Source organism: Pan paniscus, chromosome 3 (genome assembly GCF_029289425.2).
Source record: "Pan paniscus chromosome 3, NHGRI_mPanPan1-v2.0_pri, whole genome shotgun sequence".
Classification (NCBI taxonomy): domain Eukaryota; kingdom Metazoa; phylum Chordata; class Mammalia; order Primates; family Hominidae; genus Pan; species Pan paniscus.
In genome coordinates this window covers 41,324,081-41,337,788 of record NC_073252.2, presented here as the reverse complement: position 1 = coordinate 41,337,788, position 13,708 = coordinate 41,324,081, and the positions used below count along the sequence as shown (strand labels likewise).

The following is a 13,708-nucleotide window of genomic DNA, read 5'->3' as shown; positions in this document are numbered from 1 at the left end:
GGTCACTGCAACCTCTGCCTCCTGGGTTCAAGCGATTCTCCTGCCTCAGTCCCCCAAGTAGCTGGGATTGCAGGCGTACACCACCATTCCCGGCTAATTTTGTATTTTTAGTAGAGAAGGGGTTTTCCCATGTTAGTCTGGCTGGTCTCGAACTCCTAACCTCAGATGATTCGCCCGTCTCGGCCTCACAAAGTGCTGAGATTACAGGCGTGAGCCACTGTGCCCCGTCTGATTCTTGTTTTATAGAGGAGGAAACTGACTCAGAATATTAAATGATGAGTCTTAAGATCACACAGATAAGGAACGTATTCAGGATTTGAACCCATTTCTCTCAGACTCAGAAGCCACTGAACTTTCCGTAATACTTTGCTCCATCTTCCGTGAAAGACAATTGTGTACTCAGATTTACAGCAGACATTAACTTACAAATACAAGTTATTTTCACCGCTAGTGTCACATGAGGATTTCCCTTTGAATAAAATAAATAAAACAAAACACTGCTAAATGTTCTCCTGAAATGAAAGAAAAGAAATGAATGAGTGAATGAAGCTGGACTGGCTATCGATACTCGGAGCACATGGAGATTCTTCCCTCGACCCCCGGTGTACTCGGGAACTCTGATAATTTCCTTTATAGGAAGTCTGTTGAGGATTTGTTTTTCTTTTATGTTAAAAACGATATATTACAATATCTGGACCATAAAGTAGCAGTTTGTATTTTTAGCTACATTTATTTCTGACTTCTTTACTCATGATTTTTTTCCCCTCAATTAATTGTACGTCCTGTTCTCCTTTTCTTCCTCCTGTTCTTCTCCTTTTCCTATTTTCGCACCCATTTTTTCTAGTAGAAGGTTTTGCTTGCAAATGTTACTTGGTGGATAATGGATATAATTTTTACAAAGTTCAGGGTTTTTTTTTTCAAGTCTCTGAGAACAATTCATAAAGCCATATCTGTCAACTTATGTACTACTAAAATACAGGATGAACTTTCCAACAAATGTTCTTATAATACTTGTGGTTCCATTTCCAATTCAGCCATTATAGATGCCCCGAGGAAACAAACACAGGGGAAAAATAAGATACGATCAAATTCATTATGATTTCACTTTTGTGGTTAAATAGATTTCTAGCTAGAGCTGGAGTTGCTTCTCAATTAAACAGATATTTCTGGAGGGCCTGAAATCTGCCAAACCCTATACTAGTCTGTGACTTGATTTCACCTGTTGATTGGGTGAATAGCTCCTTTTTTGCTTTGAGTTGGTTTAAAAAATTCTTAGCAGCAGCTCTCAGCATAATTTATTAGGCAAGAGTTTAGGAATGTTATTCCATGAAAGCTGCTTTCCTGCATGCTTGACGGGTAGCACCATGTCTGCCTGACTGTCTCGTCTGTCTGAGTAGTCTGTCTGGGTAGTGTGTCTTTTGGATTCTCTCTTATTCGTCCTCCTTTCTCCTTCCTTCTTTATTTTATTGACTAGGTAGAAATAGTATTAAAGTTTACTTTTAAAAAAGTGTTGAATAGATCAGTGTTTCCCATCAAGTTTCCTCTAGACCATCAGCATTATAATCAGTTGTGCTTGTTAAAGACGCATAATCTTGTGCCCTGACCCAGAATCTGTATTTGAGAATTGCTGAATTACAGTTATCTGTGGTCACTGTGTTATTTTTAAACTATCAGTAGAATGTTCTGTTTCTCTCTGAATCAAAAGTTAATCTCATTTTCCCCCTGAGTTAATGTACTCTGATTAAAAAAAAACAAAAACAAAAACAAAAAAAACAGTTCCAAATAAGAATCCTGGAATTAGGTTTCAGAATTTGAGAAACTTTCATTAGACTTTTATTGAAACAAGAGTTGGTGTTTCATACACTGTGGATATCCTCAAGTTGTTGTTAGTAAAATGCCAAATTACTTGACGTTTAAAAATAAACTTTAATGATGACCAAACCCATTAATTTTAAGTCTTTGTTCAAACTACTTATGATTTAAAATGAGTCACAGAGTTGGATCGGGTGGCCACACTGGGTAGAACTGGGTACTGACCTCTGCCAGTCAGCTGCGTAACTCCAGGCCCTAGGGTGCCCCCTCTGTCCAGCCAGGGATTGCATGGATATGCTGTGATCTCCCTTTTGGTTCTGATTGAGTTGGACCTTGTGGGAGGAGAAACATAGATGTTGACACATGAGCACATATGTTGGAGAGAGAAAGTTTTATCTTGGCATAGGACTTTTAAAACACAAGGTAATTTTTAATCAGTTTTGGGACCAAAAAACACTGAATATGGGAAAAATCCAAATTCTGCCAAAATGTCTAAAGAGGTTTATTCTGAACCAGTATAAGTGACTGTGGTCTAGGTTACACAATTTCAAGAGATCCTGATAAAGTGTGCATGAGAGAGTTGGGCTACAGCTTGGTTTACACATTTCGGGGAGACAGGAATTGTAGGGTAAAATTATGGCACAGGACTTTTAAAATGAAGATGTGAAAGTTTACAGTCCATAGAGAATAAAAATCTAGAAGTTTAAAAGAAATGATTGGTAGTTTCTTTACTCATTCAGAAAAACAATGCCATATTTCCCAAAATTCCTGGTTATGGAAACGCAGCCAGGAAATGGACTTCCTTAAGGCAAGGACCATCCTTTGTTGGAGACATTTGATTGGTTGTACTATTGCCAGGTACATTTGTGTTATTTTACAAATTCTAGTAGAAGCGGGTATAATGGTAGGAGCTGGGCAGAGAAGTGTTTCCAGTCATCTTTCCTATTAGAAGCCGTCTCTATTGGAGGAAAAAAACAAGGCCTGCTGCCTCCAAAGGTTAATCAGTAATGACATAATTCAAACAGCTGGAGAACTGGGGAGAAATTGGAGTTTAGCAAATGATTTCTTGCATGTGCGATTGTGTTCCATTTCTCTCCATTCATTTATGGAGAGAATGATAAATGTATCAAGGGTGGTGAAGTATATAAAGAGCATTGTTTTTTAAATCTCAGTAATTTATGGACCTCTATTTAGAGGAAACATTTCTCACAAATCCTCAGTAATAAATATTTTTATTATGAAGGAGCTTCAATATAAACTAGGTATAAACTCCTTACGCGTCTAGCTCTTACTTAACTGTAAAGCAGTGATTTATAGAGCAAATTCAAACAAAACTACAAAACCAATAAAATTCAAATTAATATTAATTTATCATGACAGATAATTTTGTTTCACTAAAATTAAACCCCTCCTTGAAAATGTGATTATGTTTCTGACAGCCGGAGTGCCAGTTCTTTTTAGATCTGCGTGAAACTCAATTCCTCCACTTTCCTGTATTCTATGCTTCCTTCATATTAAAGCTCCTTCATTTAGTAAGAATGCAGGATTTAGGTTTTAATTCTGCCTCATTTATCTTGACTTGGCCTTGAAGATTAAGATTGTACTACTAGGTGCCAAGATCAGAAACATAAATGGAAACCTACTTTTGATCGGTAAGATTTCCGGACTTGTTGCCTAGTTACAGATGAGATAGTAGAGGACAGAGAAGGGTCACTGGTACCTGTAATTTTGGGTTGCAGATTTGGGTGAGAGTGAATGGTGCCATTTAGCAAAATGTGTAACAAAGGAGGAAAAGTAGGTTTTGGGAGAAGATGATTAGTTTAAGACTAATACTGCTTAGGTTCCTAGCAGTACGGTAGACTGAATAACACACTTTTCCACTAAAGCATTATATTCTGGATAAAACATTTTTTAATGTATTTCTGAGACCACAAGAACTAAGACATCTCCAAAGTCTCTCACTTCAAGTAGTTCAACCAAGCATCAAAGGGTAAGGTAAAACCCAAGCTTTATGTGTAAGCAAACACAAAAGATAGGTTACCTGAAGAGCAAATGCTACAGGTTGAACATCCCTAATCTGAAAATCTAAAATTGAAAATACTCTAAAATTTGAAGCTTTTGGGGTATGGGCATGAAACTCAAAGGAAAATGCTCATAATTTTTGGATTAGGAAGGCATAGCAAGTATATATTCTGCAGAATATTCCAAAATTTGAAAATGTCTGAAATCCAAAACACTTCTGGTCCCAAGCATTGTGGATAAGGAATACTCCACCTCTAATTTCACCATTGTGGTTAGAGACTAAGTCTTGGGTCAGTGGCAAGGTATAAGAGCCTGCATTCCACCAGTACTTATTTGTAAGAGGAGCTAAAGTGGCTCTAGGAAGATAGTGCCCTTTGGCTTCTGGCAGAAGCAAGTGCAAATCCTTTCAGGAGGAAGGCATCTTCACTTTAGACCTTAGGATTTTCCTGACTAACATCAATCAAATCGGCATTCAGAATCAAAGATCTCCAGTCCTACAAGAAAACAAGCCATCAGGAGTGCGAGTCATCAGAAACAAGTGAAGGCTGGGCGCGGTGGCTCATGCCTGTAATCCCAGCACTTTGGGAGGCCGAGGTGGGTAGATCACGAGGTCAGGAGATCGAGACCATCCTGGCTAACACGGTGAAATCCCGTCTCTACTAAAAATACAAAAAAAATTAGCCGGACATGGTTGGTGGTGGGCGCCTGTAGTCCCAGCTACTCGGGAGGCTAAGGCAGGAGAATGGTGTGAACGCAGGAGGCGGAGCTTGTAGTGAGCAGAGATTGCGCCCCTGTACTCCAACCTGGGTGACAGAGTGAGACTCCATCTCAAGAAAAAAAAAAAAAAAAGAAACAAGTGAAAAACAATAGATTTAGAACCCTAAGGACTTTAGATATTAGAATTATCTGATACAGAATATAAAATTACTAGGTATGAAATATTTTAAGAAAGAAAACATGTAATCACAACTAAATGCAAAATTGACCAGGCAGATTTGGAAAGCCAAGACCTAAGGAAATATTAGAACTGTTGAAATAAAAACTAAATAAATTAGATTAGAAATAGGTGAACTAGAAAAATGAACTAGAAAAAAAGTTTGAAGAAATTAACCAGAAAGTAGCATAAGGGAGAAGAAAAACATGAAAGTAGTTGAAGGATATAACGGTCGTGACGAGATCTCTTCTGAGTTCCAGAAAGATAATAAGAGTAAATGGTTAGGAGTACTATTTGAAGATCTAATGTATATATAATTTCCAGAGAGAGTTTATGAATTACATAAATGGCCATGTTCCTTAAATCTAAGTAATTTATGGGCCAATAAGGGAAGCACAACATATAAATAAAAAAATTCATACTAGACATAAAGAAACTTTAATTCACTTAAAAAAAAATAAGAAGACCATCTTTAAGAACAGCCAGAAAAAAAGGCAGATTGTTTATCAGACTGAGAGCTGACTTCCCAACAGCAACAATGGAAGCTGGAAATTAGTGGAAAAATATCTTCAAAACGCTAAAAGAAAATATTGATTGTATGCCAAAAAAGCTGTCATTCAAGGAAAAAGCAAAATACGCTTTCAGAAAAACCTAAACCTGATTTTACCACAGAAGATCTTTTCTAAGAAACTTCTTAAAGGATATACTTCCGGAAGGAGAGATTCCAGGAGGAAGGGCTGAGATGCAAAAAGGAATGATGAAGAAATAAACTGGTAAACATGTAGATAAATCTCATTAATTAAAATTAAATAAAATTAAAAATTTAGCTCCCCAGTCATGCTAGTTAGCTGCATTTCAAGGCACGTGTGCCTAGTGGCTATTGTATTGAACAATACAAATATGGAACATTTCCATAATTGAAGAAAGTTCTGTTGAACAGCACTGTTGTAGAGCAGTGGAAGGGAAGATGCACTAAGATAGTCTCTGCAATGCGTTGACTGTAAGATGGCATCTTTGTAAGAGCCACCATTATATGTTAACAATTTTAAGATAAACATTGCCCCACATCTTTAAAATGCCATTAAAAAAAGGTAAGACACACCTCAAGATTACCTGTATGAAAATGTAAAGAAATGTGTCTCCTGAGCATGGATGCAGTATGGAGTTAGAATGTTAGGGGCACAGAAGTCCAAGAGTTGTGGTGCAGTAGATTGGGAGAGGTCTGGGCCAGCGCTTTGAGAGGCCAAGGTGGGCGGATCACCTGAGGTCAGGAGTTCAAGACCAACCTGGCCAAATAGTGAAACTGCGTCCCTCCAAAAATACAAAAATTGGCCTGACATGATGGTGGTTGTCTGTATCCCAGCTACTCAGGAGGCTGAGGCAGGAGAATCGCTTGAACCTGGTAGGTGGAGGTTGCAGTAAGCTGAGATCGGGCCATTGCACTCCAGCCTGGACAACAGAATGAGACTCTGTCTCAAGAACAAACAAACAAACAAACAAAAAACGATGAGGAGGTGAGATGTTGTAGAGATTCTTTCAGGATAAGGCATATATATTACTGAAATGAACATCAGCCTGCTATGTATGATAGGAGAAGCAATGAAAATTGCAAAGCCTTCGGGAATTATTTCTGTTGCTATATTGGGGAAGGCTTCATGAGGGCAGTAATATTTGGGCTGGACCTTGAGGAATGAAGAATTGACAGAGTAGTAGGGCAGGGCAGTATAGATAGAAGGAATGACACTAATGACAGCATGGAATTGTGAAAAGGTGTTAGCTTTGGCAATAATTCCTAATGATCTAGACTTCACCGTTTCCAGCTTCTTTCTAGGTAGTCTAGTTTTGATGAAGGAACATTTATTCCCTGAGACCGGAAGCATGCCTTTTACTAATCTTAAGTTGGAAGTTAATCAAAATAACTAGACACCTAACCTGCTACTTCCCCAATGCTCTAAATAGACAACACTTAATACATGTTTTTCACATCCTCTTGAATTACACAATTTATTGGTAAATTTGGGGATTTAAGTTCAGAAAACGTTAATGCCTATGGTATATTAATAAGATGAGTAGTCATATAACTTCCTTAGACTAGAGTGGAAGAAAGTCTGTTAGCTTGCTAAAGTTCACCAGATCAGAATGCTAAGAAAATATAGGACGGATAAGACGTGGATTAAAACCCCAGGCCCTTGATTTAAAAGCTGTGTAACACCAGTCAAGTTATTTGACCTTTTCATGCTCGAGTTTCTCCTTTTAAAAGAAGGCAAATAACACTTCCTACCTCAGGATGGGTGTGAAGATTAATGAAAAGCCCTTAGCAAAACAGTTGCCCATTATTATAATAAAAATATTCCAATACTTTTTCTCATTAAGTAAAATACAGTAAATCAGTGGTTCCCAACCATGGCTGTATTAGCATCATCTGGGAACAGTTGAAAAATGATGCAGAGTACTTGGGCTTTGTATTTTATGTAAGAACCCCAGTGTATTAGTCCATTTTCATACTGGTATGAAGAAATACCCAAGACTGGGTAATTTATAAGGAGAAAGAAGTTTAATGGACTCACAGTTCCACATGGCTGGGGAGACCTCACAGTCATGGTGGAAAGCAAAGGAGGAGCTAAGGCACATCTTACATGGTGTCAGGAAAGAGTGTGTGTGCAGGGGAATTGCTTCTTATAAAACCATCAGATCTCGTGAGACTTACTCACTATCATGAGAACAGCATGGGAAAAACTTGCCCCCATGATTCAGTGATTCAGTTACCTCCCACTGGGTCCCTGCCATGACACATGGGGATTATGAGAGCTACAATTCAAGATGAGATTTGGGTGGGGACACAGTCAAATCATATTACCCCAGGTTTGGGAACCGTTGCTCTGGAGTTGAGTAACATCTTGGTCACTTTTACCTAGATATTCATCCTTTTTATGCAGTATTTTGAACATTGGCTTTTAGTGTTGTTGAGTGCATGGATTTTCAGATTATTAGAGATTAATGTGTAGATCTTAACGTCTGTGCCTTCCCTTCTCTTTCTTTCTCCCCCCTTTCCTCAGCCCTTTCCCCTCCATCTCATATTGAATTTTTTGTACAGCAGGGCTGACATGTCCTGCATAGCTTAGTTCTCAGGACTTTTAATTAAATAAAATTTTTTTTTAAAAAAAGAAACTTTGCTAAGACAGACTTTTGGCATGTTAAAGTTGAACTTGAGTTTAGTTTCTAAAATAATTTAATTTTTTTTTTACTCTTTAAAATAATGACTACAGGAAATACTTCTAAAATAATTGATATTCCCCGTGGTAAAACTGGGGTTATTACTGGATGAATTTCAGCATGTGTTCTTTTTTCCTGGGGTAAAAAAAAAGTGTTGGAGAGTGTTCCATTGTATGCCAAGACACATAAATTGTAATCCCTCAAACCTCAGAGCGCCCTTCATATGGTGGTAGTTATTTGGTATATTGTAAAATGTGGCCTGGAGATTAAAATAAGAAATAAAATATTTTACTATATACGGATCAGTTAGAATATTCCTTTTAACACTTTTGCATGGATACTTTGGTTAAAAAAACCATTGTATTGAAGCAGACGTAGCATTGCTGCTCATTTCTATTTCCTATATGTATTTTATATTTCCTACAGATGAATAATGACCAAAATGTCAGCCCCATTAAAGCAGAAATTTTCTTTTTAGTGCCAGTCTCCATCACCTAGAATGGTACCTGATACATAGTGATTGCTCGCTAAAAAAATGTACTAAATGAATGAGCTAACAAGCAACCAAAATTAAAAATGACACTATCACTTTTCACTGATAAACTTCCTTCCAGAAGTATTGGGAACGTCACAATACCTGGTGTTTGTCTGGAATTCCGATTAGGTGCCGCCTGCATGTTCCTTTAGCCCCCTGAGCCTTCCCACGGATCACAGCTTCCCTTAGAGTCAGTCCGTGCAGAAAGAGCTGTGTCTTAGTGTTCATGGTTGTATCGGTAATGCCACATCTAGCAGCATAGTGGTTTCTTAGTAAATATTTGTTGGATGAATATAGTGCTTTATAGTTTCAATAATGCTTTCATATTCAGTTTGAATGGTTGACAGCCCCATGAGGTTGGCTAATAGTATCATCCTAGTTTTATAGATGACGGAACAGTGGTTAAAGAGGCTGTTAGTTATCCTTGGGTCATAAGTAGCAGACCTGGAACCACAACCTCTAAATCTGTTAATTTCTTCATCCCTTGTTTCAGAACAGCTTTAAAAACATTAGTGAACCTATTAATTAATATTTGCCTTCCCCTAGTTGAAATCCTACAGGGAAAGTTATTACATGAACCCTTTTCCAAACTGCCCTAAGGTTATCAGTCACAGACTTTGTTGGATGCCAGTTTCGGTTTTCATAATAGTTCTTTTTTGGTTACCTGTGATAGATTCTTTTTGAAAGAAAAATTTTTTTTAACGAGCCCTCATTCTTTCAAACAATTTATATTCTTCTTTCCCAGACATTTTAACCTGTAAATTTATCAATACTGTAAATCTAATTTTTATAATAAAAATATTCCAATACTTTTTTTTTAAAGTAAGTTAATGCAGTAAATCAATGGTTCCCAAAATTAAACAAATTTTCACAGCCCTAGAGGAGTGGGCTCCAGTGTGTTCCTTCTTGCCTTGTCTGCCTGGTCATTTGACATAGAAATTTCAGCTGTGTTGAATTGGCTTGGTGGATATTTCTGGAATCAGGCTTGAAAAGGAGAGACCTTCCCTGTGACATTAGTAAAAACAAAAAGTCTGAGGCATGTGGATCACCTGAGGTCAGGAGTTTGAGGCCAGCCTGGCCAACATGGTGAAACCTGTCTCTACTAAAACTACAAAATTAGCCGGGTGTGGTGGTGCGCGCCTGTAATCCCAGCTGCTTGGGTGGCTGAGGCAGGAGAATCGCTTGAACCCAGGAGGTGGAGGTTACAGTGAGCTGAGATTGTGCCACTGTACTCCAGCCTGGGAGACAAGAGGAAAACTCCTCATTTAAAAAAAAAAAAAAAAAAAAAAAAGCTGGCCAAACATTGAAGATCCTCAAATGGTGGCAGTGTCTGGGTGCACATTTTGCCAGATCCATTCACGGAGGCCAAAGACCAACTGACATATGACCAAGGTTTTGAATAAAAAAGGATTTCACAATCTATGAATCAAATCCAGTTCTCATTTCTGTTTAGTCTTCTGTTGAGAAAAATAATTTGGTGACTTCAGTAAGCTTTAATCTACTTTGTGATTCTTGGGTTAGAGGTTATTTTATCAGACTGCTACATTTAAACTTACCCTCATTATCTTACAAATGACTTTAAGGTGTTACTGGAACAATACTCACCACAAAGCTATGATTTCATTGTGAAATACCAACAAGACCCTGATTCCGTTTGCCTGCTGCAGACATTAATGTTTACTGTTAGAACTGAGGCATCAAAGGGAATAAATAAACTGCTGACATTGTGTTGCCTTCAGGATCCGTCACGGGAATATATGGTAGGGATTTGAGAAGTGGTTTTGGGTGGAGAAAAAGCATTTTCTTTTTTCACCCAGCACCTGACTTCTCAGTTGAGGCGGGACAGAGCCATTGTGTTTGTTCGGGCTTTCACAAAGCCAGATCACATCAGCCCAGGCCGCGGCTTTATGAGCAGCCTCACAGTTCATGCCTTTGTTGCCCTGATGCACAGTCGGGAAAGGATGACGAGAAGGGAGCTCAATAAAGACCTTTCAGGGATTGTTTCTGAGTTTGTCATTGCCATCTGTCCTCCTCTCTCCCCTGGCTTTTCAGGCTATTCCCATTTTGTGAGACTCCTGGGTTTCTGATTGGTGTGGCGTGGATACCATAGGTAGATGTAACACAAAAAGTGGAAGTAAGCAATGTTTCAAAGAAATAATCTTGAAGAAGAGAGAAAAAAGCCTGCTCTTACTCCAAGGCTGTGTGGACATAAGCGATGAAGGATTAGGATTATTTTAATTATTAGTGACTGTATTGTTTTCTTTATTTCTTTTTTTTCTGAGACGGGGTCTTGTTCTCTTGCCCATGCTGGAGTGCAGTGGTGAGACCTCAGCTCACTGCAGCCTCAACTGCCCAGGATCAAGCAATCCTCCCACTTCAGCCTTCTGAATAGCTAGACCACAGGCATGTGTCATCATGCCCAGCTTTTTTTTTTTTGAGACAGTCTTACTCTGTTGCCCAGGCTGGAGTACAGTGCTGCTATCTTAGCTCACTGTAATCTCCTCCTCCTGGGTTCAAGTGATCCTCCTGCCTCAGCCACCTGAGTAGCTGGAATTACAGGCGTGTGCCACCATGCCTTGCTAATTTATGTATTTTTAGAAGTGACAGGGTTTTGCCATGTTGGCCAGGCTGGTCTTGAACTCCTGGCCTCAAGTTATCTGCCTGCTTCAGCCTCCCAGAGTGCTAGGATTACAGGCATGAGTCACCATGTTGGACTAATATTTAAAATTTTTTGTAGAGATAGGGTCTCACTATGTTGCCCAGGCTGGTCTCGAACTCCTGGGCTCAAGCAATCCACTTGTCTTGGCCTCCCAAAGTGCTAGGATTACAAGTATGAGTCACTGTGCCTGGCATCTCTTAATTTTTGAAACCACTAATGTCTTTCCCTTAAGACTTGGGTCATTTTGGAAGTAAGAGGCCAGACTTGATGCCTTCAGACATTTATTATTTCTAACACTGGTGCATGCATCTTTCCTGTCTCTCACAGGTGGCTTGGTGCAGGTGTAGTTTTATCTTGTTGAAAGCCTTTTGTTCTTCTTTGAACAGTGGGACTGTAGTGTTATCAACAGGGCCAGTGCTAGGACCAGAAAGCTTTCGGTATGATAGGCAGTTTCTGTTCAGGACACCTGCTGCCCAAGCACAGTGCACTCATTGTTTCTTCAGTTGAACATGTTCTAGGCAAAGCTGTGTCTTTTTTAGCCTAGGATTGAGTCTTCACTTTTTCTCCTGCATGTGTTTCATTTTTGGTAGAATAAATTTCTGTCTTGTTCTTCTGGTTTTGCTGGTATGAATTTAATACCTGCACGTGATTTGTACAAAGTTTATTTCCAAGAGTTCATGCTGAAATGTCATAGTGGTGGAAAGAGCACTTGGTCAAAGTGGAGGCAAATGATCTGGACTCTCATTCCTGCTTTGCTGGCTGTGTGGCTGAGGGAAAGACATTTTACCTCTCTGGGCACGGGCTTATTAGAGCAATGGGTTGCCAAGGCCCCAGTGTAAAGATTCCACCACTGTGTCTTGTGTTTTTCAGGATGCCAAGAGCATCAGAAATGAGTGTGCCAGGAGTCATTAAGGGCCCTGCTCCTGTGAGTAGGTAACACCAGGAGGCATTCTTTTATTTATTTAATTTATTTGTGTATATGAAACAAGGTCTCACTCTGTCTCCCAGATTGGAGTATAGTGACGTGAACATGGCTCACTGCAGCCCCGACTTCCCAGGCTGTAGTGACCTTCCCACCTCAGCCTCCTAAATAGCTGGGCCCACAGGCATGTGCCAACATGCCCAGCTAATTTTTTAAATTTTTGTAGAGACAAGGCCTCTCTTTGTTGCCTAGGCTGGTCTTGAACGTCTGGGCTCAAGTGATCCTCTGGCCTTAGCCTCCCAAATTGCTGGGATTACAGGCCATAAGCCACCATGCCCAGCCCGTTCTTTTAACTTAGTGACAGTTTTATGGCATGGCCAGTGATAGAGAAATTTGGATGCGATAGGTGAGGGAGGGAAACAACTATGGTTCTCTGTCTGTGGCAAGTTTGCAGAGTAAAAAAGAATTTTTTATTTCTAGGAAAGTGTTGTTCATCACTGGAAGTGTTACTGGACACTTGGGTTTTGAACGTGTAAATTAAGAACTTCTGTGATCAGATAAATACTTCTTCATTTGTTAGCTCTGTTCAGATAAGAGGCAGACCAAAGATCAGGCTAATATAGCATAGATACCCCATTTCTGATTTGTATTCCTGCAGTCTTAAATCCCTTATTTAAAAATTCTCTTAAAATACATGTTAATTGTAGAAAATTTGGAAAATACTAGAAAGAAAATACAAATAGCTTCCCATTCCATAACCCAAAAGTGCTGTTGTTCACACTTAGGTGTCTTTAGATTATATGCACTCAGTTTGTAGAACAAAATTGGGATCATACCATACATATATAACTTGATATCTTGCTTTTTTTCTGCTGTTCCTTTCGAGATGATTTTTGGGACTGAGGTTTCAACTGAAGGTAGAGATTAATGTAATGTTATGCTTAGCACACTTGTGACGAGGACTGTTTTGATTTACAGAAATAGAACTGTGGACCCAGTATCTGAAAATAACATTTGTCCTGTCCCCTCTTGAATAGACTTTCAATATTTGGCATATACAGATGTCGTCATAACTGTTACTATAATTAACAAATGAAGACTTCTTAATCTATTAGCTCTTATTGTTCACTAATTGCTTTCATAAGATTCCCTCATTGAGTTTTCTGTGCCAGAATTGCTAGCTGCACCACCAGTGAGCATAAGTTATTTCCACACTGTTTTTCCTTAAGCCCTGATTCCTCTAGCTAAAGCATGGTAGCGCCTGTGGGCTAGGCCACATGTTTGGCAGCAGGATACTTAAGGGATTCCTTTTGCCCAGTTATGTTATACGTTTGATAATATTTATGATTTACTTGTTGAATGTTGGTTTCATATATAATTTCCTCTATTAGGAAATGAAAGATTATTCGTTTCCCCTTTGGATTATGTAGCCTATAAAATTTTCTATTACACCATTCATATTGCAATGTAAATATATTCTAAATCCTGAACCGCATTAGAATTTTTTTATAGCCCCCACTTATGTGTCTTTTTGTGGTGCCCTTTGAAGTCCTGTAATGTTTTATATTTGAGATTCAATCTGGGTTTCGCTTTACTTTTTAAAGCATATTG

The 13,708-nt window shown here is 38.9% G+C and overlaps 1 protein-coding gene across 15 annotated transcripts in view; it reads left to right on the top strand.

Annotated features, from left to right (window-relative positions):
- The window catches only part of APBB2 (amyloid beta precursor protein binding family B member 2), a 403,357-nt gene that overhangs the window by 59,689 nt on the left and 329,960 nt on the right, over positions 1 to 13,708 (top strand). The window lies entirely within an intron of this gene.